Genomic DNA, 8,716 nt, shown 5'->3' on the forward strand with positions numbered 1-8,716 from the left:
TGTGTAGTTAAAATCTAATTTATTGTTTCTATCACATAGAACATTTAGACTTTATCCCCGGGCCTACAAGTAAATCTTAAAGATAAACATTTCATTGGAAATTTTGATCTTATTTCAAGGATCGATAACGAATCAATAAAATTAAATATGATTAGTTTTCAAAATATAGCGGCTCATTATGATGTGATCATACTAGTAAATGTATAAAGTACGCAACTAGCTTCAGTAGTACGTCTAGTTTCAGCATAAAATTTGCTCAAGAAACTGGTGACATGTTTTGTAAATTAGGCTAAATGAGACAACGTGATTTCGCTGTGCTACAAAAACTGTCAGTTGCAAAGCTCTGTTGCCTAAACGGCTCTATAGCTCTTTTCATCTGTGAGTAACTGAAATCTTACGACAAAAAATGTGTATATTTGTTCTCCGGATTTGAACATATTGTTTGTAATTAGGCCTAAATGAAATGACATGTCTTCATTGTGCTGCAAGAAATTATCACCTGCAAACTTTTGCTGCCATGCAACGCATGCATAACAACGGCCTTGACAACCAGGCAACATTGATGCAGTTTATAGACCAGATTTTCATTGCAATATTTAAGATGTTTCATATCGCGTGATGCACTCTCTGCCAATGACGGGAAGGAATTCATGCTTGGGGTAAGAATAATAAGGATTATTAAATACAATTATCATAATAATAAGTGGTATAGCAACGCAAGTGCCTGTGACTTACGTTTCCAATGGTACTCTAAGACTCATGGAAGATTCATAGAAATTTATTACAGTATTTTACAAGTTGTAGTGCTTCCCAATATGAGTTGTGGCCTTCAGTAAGAATACTGTTTGTTAAACTTCAGTCCTTTCCGTAGCTATATCGTGTTGTTAATGACTGACCCGCCACATCATCTTAGGGACTTTCATATGCGTCACCAATACATTTTTAAGGATAAATGAGATCATTCCGGTGTACTAAAATATTACGTAGATTTACGAGGTTGTTACGCCCTTCTAATCGTAATTCTTTTCAAGTGTTTTTTTTTTTATTTGTTCGGATAATTCTTGAATGTACGGAATAATATAAGTTATAGTTCTTGGAATCTTTTAAAAGTCATGTGTAAGAAAAAACAACAAAAAACACCATTACTCAGCACTTTGATGATAGCATGTGACTGCAGGAAAACATATCCACTATGTGGAGCATTGCTGATTTTATGGACTGAGTGCAGCCTATAACTTACTCATCACAGTAGTGATAACAACTCACTATATTTTTATGGCACGCTGATTGTTAAAAGTTGGATGCAGATTAATGGGAAATCCTAACGTGGAGTGATTAATCATGCTACTCATTGTTTGCTTCGAATAGACGGTTTTTGACTTGACAGAAGAGTGGTGAGGATAGTATCATGGTGTAGGCCTGATTTATCTAGCCTGAGCTGCTGGAAATGATTAAGAAAGTCGTGAATTTTTAATTTTTTTGTATTATGATATCTTGGACAAAATGCCACTAACTGCTTTGAATTAGTTTAATAGTGAATACACCATAATGTGTTGTGTCGTACTGCATGCTAAATTCAATAGCATTTTAAGACAAATAACATCATGAATCTGATTTGATCAGTCCAGAGCCATGAAACGAATTCAATTTAACTGTTCTTGGACTTTAGAAGAAAACTGGATGTCTGCTCCGACAGATGTATAACATTGATTGGCGGCTATTGCTAATAGATAGGGATGCTAATAATATCAAAAGTGAACACATGCCTTTTTGAAATAGGCCCAACAGTGGCAAAACAGTAAATCGCCTTTCCCAGGTGCACTATATCAATACTTTATGCAAGATAGTGTGTATTCTTGGGTTATTCTTCTTACTGCATTTATCCTTGAACAAGTTTCGCGCGTTCAATTTCACGAGTTGTACAAAGTTTAACCTATAAACAATTACAAGCACAGTCAGTTAAGATCAGTTTAAGTTATAATTTTGAAATAGTTCTGCTTGTTTCAAGCTTATTGAATTGAATGTATAAGACTATCACTAGGATTAACGATTTATAATTTGTGGGAGATGTGGGAGGGGGGGGTTCTGTTAAGGAACCTTGAATTAATTCCCAAAAGGCTGTTACAAAATCTAGTTAAGTCTAAAGTTTATGAATAAGAACTCATTTTTTTTAAGTTGACAATTGGGAAAACGTACTGATTTAATATATTTTGTTCTTATAAATTTGATTAGTAATTATAGTGATTATTTCTTTTTTATTCTTTTCTTGCATACAAAGCTCAGATGTAAAACAGACTTAGAGGCAGAACGTCTTAATCAGAGGTATTTCCCAAGACGAACAGGTACATATAGGTGTAAAACAGACTTGGGAGTTAAAACTTCGTAGTTGGGGATATTCCCCATAATGAACAGATGAATATGGATGTGAAATTGAATTAGAAGGTGAACCTCCTTATTCAGGGGTATTCCCCACGATAAACAGATGCACATAGGTGTGAAACAGCCTTGGAAGTTAAAACTTCCTAATCAGGTGTATTTCACACGATGAAAAGATGCGCACAGGTGTGAAATTTACTTAAAAGGGAACCTCTTTAATCAAGGGGTATTCTCCATAATGAACAGATGCACATAGGTGTGAAACAGACACGGAAGTTAAAACTTCCTAATCAGGTGTATTTCACACGATGAAAAGATGCGCACAGGTGTGAAATTTACTTAAAAGGGAACCTCTTTAATCAAGGGGTATTCTCCATAATGAACAGATGCACAAAGGTGTGAAACAGACACGGAAGTTGAAACTTCCTAATCAGATGTATTTCCCATGATGAAAAGATGCGCACAGGTGTGAAACAAACTTGGAAGGCGGAACTTTTTTTATAAGAAGGTAAATGCCTTAATATCAACAGATGTAGATTTGTTCAAACTGAGGATATTACCCACAAAAAAAAAACAAAAAAAAACATATATCCCTGACAACTAAAACCTAAACAACCTGATTTAAAACACCATAATCCTTTGTAGTTTAATAAGTTCTAGAGTGGTGAATTTTACAACTTAGCTAACCTTGAAATTTTCTCGTCAATGTACCCTTCTTTAAACTACGTCACTTTTTAAACACATGCTTTATTCACTGAAGCTAAAGTTAGAAAAAATCCTTTTAACTTCTATATGAACTGTGTAAAATTGAATAACGTGTGTTTTTATAAACTGACGTTCTCTGCTTTTTTGTAGTTAACTTTGATGCAAACATTAAGTTGAAAAGTGCTTCAAAACAAAAAAGTATTTTGGGGGTGTCCCTAGGTATTAACGTCACAGAGGTCAAATTGTGCCCAGGATTAATTTCTAACTAGGCCATCAGGTTGGACTGGTTTTACTTAAACGCAAGAAAAAAAAAGTACACTAATCTTTAAATGTTTTTACTAAAAAACCTATATTATACAATATTTTAAGATACTCATTTCCCTGATTTAAGACCATTTATAAAATTAATCTTTACAACTACAACATTTAACTGACTGAAATACGTACTTAAAACGTTATGATATTTTTTTAAAACGTTTGTAATTTAAAATGGAGATCTTATGTCTCAAACCTTATAATAATATTACACCTTTATCTTTAAATGAGAATCATCCATGGAGATTTCGGAAAAAAAAGCATACCTTTAAAACCACACACGTGAGCGATATTTTAATGCGTTTTGTAAATAAATAGTATGATAATATCAAAACTATACTGGTTTCTAAAATTTTAGCATTAAAAATTCAAGCAATGTTTAACTTAAAAACAAAAATCATAAACTTCATGCCCCCCCATGGCTCATAACGCTAAAAACCGGGTCTTCGATACCTGCGGTGGGCACAGCACAGATAGTACATTATGTGGATTTGTGCTTAATAACAAACAAAAAATAAAATTCATTCTAACCCTTTCATTACGGCATAAATTGTTAGTGATTAATCATGCTATATAATAAAGTTTAATAAGCAGTTGCAATAATTATTAATTCTCTAATCCTAAAAGTTAACAAGCATTAATAATAAAGAGACAATCCTTATTAATCCATATCTGTTTTGTTTATAAAGTTATTGATTGATCATGCTATATAATAAAGTTTAATAAGCAAATTGCAATAATTATTAATTCTCTAATCCTAAAAGTTAACAAGCATTAATAATAATAAAGAGACAATCCTTATTAATCCATATCTGTTTTGTTTATAAGGTTAGTGATTAATCATGCTGTGTATTTAGTAAAGTTTTAATAAGCAATTGCAATAATTATTATTTTTCTAATCCTAAAAGTTAACAAGCATTAATAATAAAGAGACAATCCTTATTAATTCATATCTGTTTTGTTTATAAGGTTAGTGATTAATCATGCTGTGTATTTAGTAAAGTTTTAATAAGCAGTTGCAATAATTATTATTTTTCTAACCTAAAAGTTAACAAGCATTAATAATAAAGAGGCAATTCTTATTAATACATATCTGTTTTGTTGACAAGTTTAGCATCATTGGTTAGTGTCCTTATAAATAAGGCCCGGCATGGCCAGGTGGTTAGGGCGCTCGACTCGCAATATGCGGGTTGCGTCCCACCAAATATGCTCGCCCTTTCAGCCGTGGGGGTGTTATAATGTGACGGTCAATCCCACTATTCGTTGGTAAAAGAGTAACCCAAGAGTTGGCGGTGGGTGGTGATGTCTAGCTGCCTTCCCTCTAGTCTTACACTGCTAAATTAGGGACGGTTAGCGCAGATAGCCCTCGCGTAGCTTTGCGCGAAAACCATAACAAAAACAAACCTCATAAATATGCTATGCCCCATGTGGCTCAGTGGTAAACCTGGAGGCTTATAACGCTAAAACACTGGGTTTGGAAACCTATGGTGGACACAGCACAGATAACCTATTGTGTAGCTTCGTGCTTAACAATAAACAAATCGTAAAAATATTTTCAATAAAGCATTAAAAAAATTTTCTCTTCAGTTAAAATTTGCACTATATGTTACATTGGAGCTTCAAATTGAATTTAATATTAACTGTAAAGTCCCAATTTTAGTCTTCCAATGACTAGAAAGTACCTGACCAACTACTAGTTCAGTCAGTTTGTTCACCCCTTTAGAGCTTTGTTCTTCACTTCAGCCTGGTAAGCATCTTTGCAGCTGAGTCCATCTAAAGGACTACTTGAAATTAAAAATAGTAGCTCATCTAAACATGATATCTGAAAAACATGACCTGCTGTTCCTAAAGGTCATGCTTCCCCTCACTTTTCATACCTTTACTTCCTCCTTTTACTTCCTTTCCTAAATTTTTCCCTGCTTTCAATCCTTCCACTTCTTCTCTATCTCTAACTAAGAGCGTTTTTACCTTACTACCTTTTTCAATTCTTAAAACTCTTCCAGAACTTTCTGGAAGTCGAAAGAGGTCTACATACATAATCTCATAGTTTATAATTTTCAATCTTTCTTGTTTTCTTCTATCATTTTGGCACTTTTTTTTCCACCAATATTTTTCACTCTCATTTCTTAACTTTTTTTTTCACTTCATCACACCATGAATTCTACACTCAGAATGAATGAACCTTCAAACATCACAAGTTTATATTCTTAAGTAACAGTATTATGACATAATATATTTTCATTATGTACTTAACCTATTTACATTATTGTACTGTTAACCTTCGACATTAAATCTTGCGCTGATTATACGGTTTGGCCACCTTTTGCAGCTAAGATATCCCACACTCAAGTTGACTAATCTCCATAAAATCATAAACATTTTTTGTTGAATTGTAGTCCATTGTTCATGAAATAGGGTCTGAAATTAATTTGCCTTTGTTCATGGTTAATGATGAGAGGTAGAATTTCCTAAAACTCAGGAACAAGTGGTGAATCGCATGATAGATTAGACTTCATATTTATTTTTTAGTTTATAGATGTTGAGAGAGAATATTGGTGACGAAGGTGACTGAAGTCACTATCAAGGTGCTCAAACTTATTTTGAACAATATGAGTGCAGTGTATTGTTGTGTCATTTTATTGGAAGAAACTTTTTATTGTTGTGTTATTTTATTGGAATAAACTTTTTCCATCGGGGTAGAAATGTAACGTTGTGGGTTGGACATGATCAGCCATAACCTCTATTTTAGTTGATTTTCACCATTTAAAGAAACCAAAGCACCCAACTCCTGTCACATAAACGTTCTCCACACCATTACAGCAACTTTGACAACTATATCAACACAAACAGGATCAAGTGCTTCGTGTGATTTTATCAGAACATGTTTACTATACCATCAGAAAAAGAGTGAAATCAGACCACTTCACGCTCTTCCACTTATCCATTGTTGAAATTTATGATCTAAGCTTACAGCACAGAGTTTAAATGACGGAAAACATCTGATGTTATTCTGATAAGCTACGTTTCACATTTATAGCGCTGACTATAGAGAAGTGATACGAAAACATCCCACACCAGGTACTAAACCCTGCTGGCTGTGTAAGGTACTGGCGGTGATGTAATGTATAGGGAATATTCTCATCGTAGGGGGTTTAGTCTTCCAGAAGAGTGAAGAATATATTTTCAAGAATTTGTGATTGAAAGTAAAGAACAGCCTGTTAAAACATGTAAACCACATTATATCTGCTAATATCCCGTGACGTCGAGGCCTTTCGCCTAATACCAGGGCTCATCAAACTTGCTGGAATACGACAGAGACAGTAGTGATTAAGATATAATGTACCTGTCTTTGAAAGCTACGCATCGGCTGCACAGGAAAATGTTTAGTTAAGTTCTCAACAAAAATGATTAACTCATGCCATGTCTATATCGTAAATATCAGATGTTTCTTATGTACATCAGTAATGAGGCGTTTCTCACGATGTGGATTTTTCTGATGTCTCACAGATGAAGGAATCATACACCATGTAATGTATAACAGCCTTTGAAGAATAAAATAGCTGATATACTAATGTAAAATAATTAAATGTAGCATGTAACTCAAATTAAGTTATGAACTTCTATCCATCTTCGAAGTGGTTATTCTAAACTCAGTTTACTCGTAGACGATGAATGCATTTGGTTATAACTCACGATCTTTATTTATCTTCGCAGTTTACAATTTACTGTACATTACTTAAACGATCTTATAAGTTTTCATATTCAAGTTGGGTGCAAAGATACCTAACAGTGTTAGGAAAAATTATTACATCATTCCTTTAGTTAATTTTTATTTGATAGAAGTGTAATATTTTACGTTTGAAAAAATTCTGGTTCTACTTGTTTTGCTAGTGAGAAAGCCAATAATGTAGGGGTTTTATTCTCCATGTAAAGTCGAGACGGCTTAGTCTGTTATGTGATCATTAGCTGGATCAAGTGATATGTCAGCTTCCATCCCTGTCTTGACTGGTTCTTTTTTTTCAAGTTCAGTAGCCAACCCTACATAGCTTTTTTTGTTTAGCGATAATTTTTTCCTAATACTTGTTTGTTTACTTTTTTATGAGATGGTGTACGTGGGTTACTAGGTTATGAAGTATGAATAATAATAAAATAGGTAGTCAAAGAGAGTGTAGACTGTTTCGCTCTGTCAAATAATGATAAAATTATAGGTACTGTTAGAACAAGGTACACGCTAGGCCTGTTGAAGAAAGATGATGAGCGAAGATAAGAAATCTCGGTTTTGGCTATTCACCGGTTTTCAATTTTGGAACGCTCTGGATAGCTGAAACCGGCATGTACACCGTAGATAGAGCGACTATGACAGGTAGATCTTCATATCTAGCTTCTGGTGACCTGTAGAGAAAAAAAAATCTAGATGATATTTGTATTTCTTTAATACAGGCGTCCATGCCATCCATACATAGAGAGTCCTAACGCACTCTCTAATGCACAAGATAAACGCATATGTATGTTTTCTATATTGTCTTTTCTGGTTGTTTGTTTGTTTCTAGTTAAGCACAGAGTTACACAATAGGCTATCTGTGCTGTGCCCACCACGAGTACGAAACCAGATTTTTAGCGTTGTACGTCCGCAGAAATACAACTGAGCCACTTTTAATTTGAAACTAAAACGAATATTTCCGAAAGGCCTTAGATGAGCCACTAATATATATACTGAAATTTTAAAATTCAAAAGCGAAAGGAGAGAAAAAACAAAGTGGAAAATATATCTAAACAAAAAAGCCGCAAGCACTAGCCGTCTCAGTTTTTAGAGTTGAGTTAGAGTTCGGGTTAGGAAAAATAATTCTTAACTTAATACAAAACCCTTCTAACTATTTAAGGTAGAGTTCGGGTTAGGAAAAATAATCCTTAACTTAATACAAAACCCTTCTAACTATATAAGTTAAAGTTTTGATTAGGAGCAATAATTGTTAACTTAATAAAAACTTTCTAACTATTTAAGGTAGAGTTCGGGTTAGGAAAAATAATTCTTAACTTAATACAAAACCCTTCTAACTATATAAGTTAAAGTTTTGATTAGGAGCAATAATTCTTAACTTAATAAAAACTTTCTAACTATTTGAGTTAAAGTTTTGATTAGGAGCAATAATTCTTAACTTAATAAATACTTTCTAGCTATTTAAGGTAGAGTTCTGGTTAGGAAAAACAATTCTTAACTTAATACAAAACCCTTCTAACTATATAAGTTAAAGTTTTGATTAGGAGCAATAATTCTTAACTTAATAAAAACTTTCTAACTATTTGAGTTAAAGTTTTGATT

General features: G+C 33.4%; 1 long non-coding RNA gene across 1 annotated transcript in view; it reads right to left on the reverse strand.

Annotated features, from left to right (window-relative positions):
• Nucleotides 1–7,084: 7,084 nt before the first annotated feature.
• LOC111087402 overlaps nucleotides 7,085–8,716 on the reverse strand; it is a 69,329-nt gene continuing 67,697 nt past the window's right edge. Inside the window, exon 3 of the long non-coding RNA XR_002612105.1 lies at nucleotides 7,085–7,788. This is a non-coding gene — a long non-coding RNA (uncharacterized LOC111087402). The remainder of the gene's footprint in view (nucleotides 7,789–8,716) is intronic.

This window comes from Limulus polyphemus, unplaced genomic scaffold (assembly GCF_000517525.1).
Source record: "Limulus polyphemus unplaced genomic scaffold, Limulus_polyphemus-2.1.2 Scaffold2110, whole genome shotgun sequence".
Classification (NCBI taxonomy): Eukaryota; Metazoa; Arthropoda; class Merostomata; order Xiphosura; family Limulidae; genus Limulus; species Limulus polyphemus.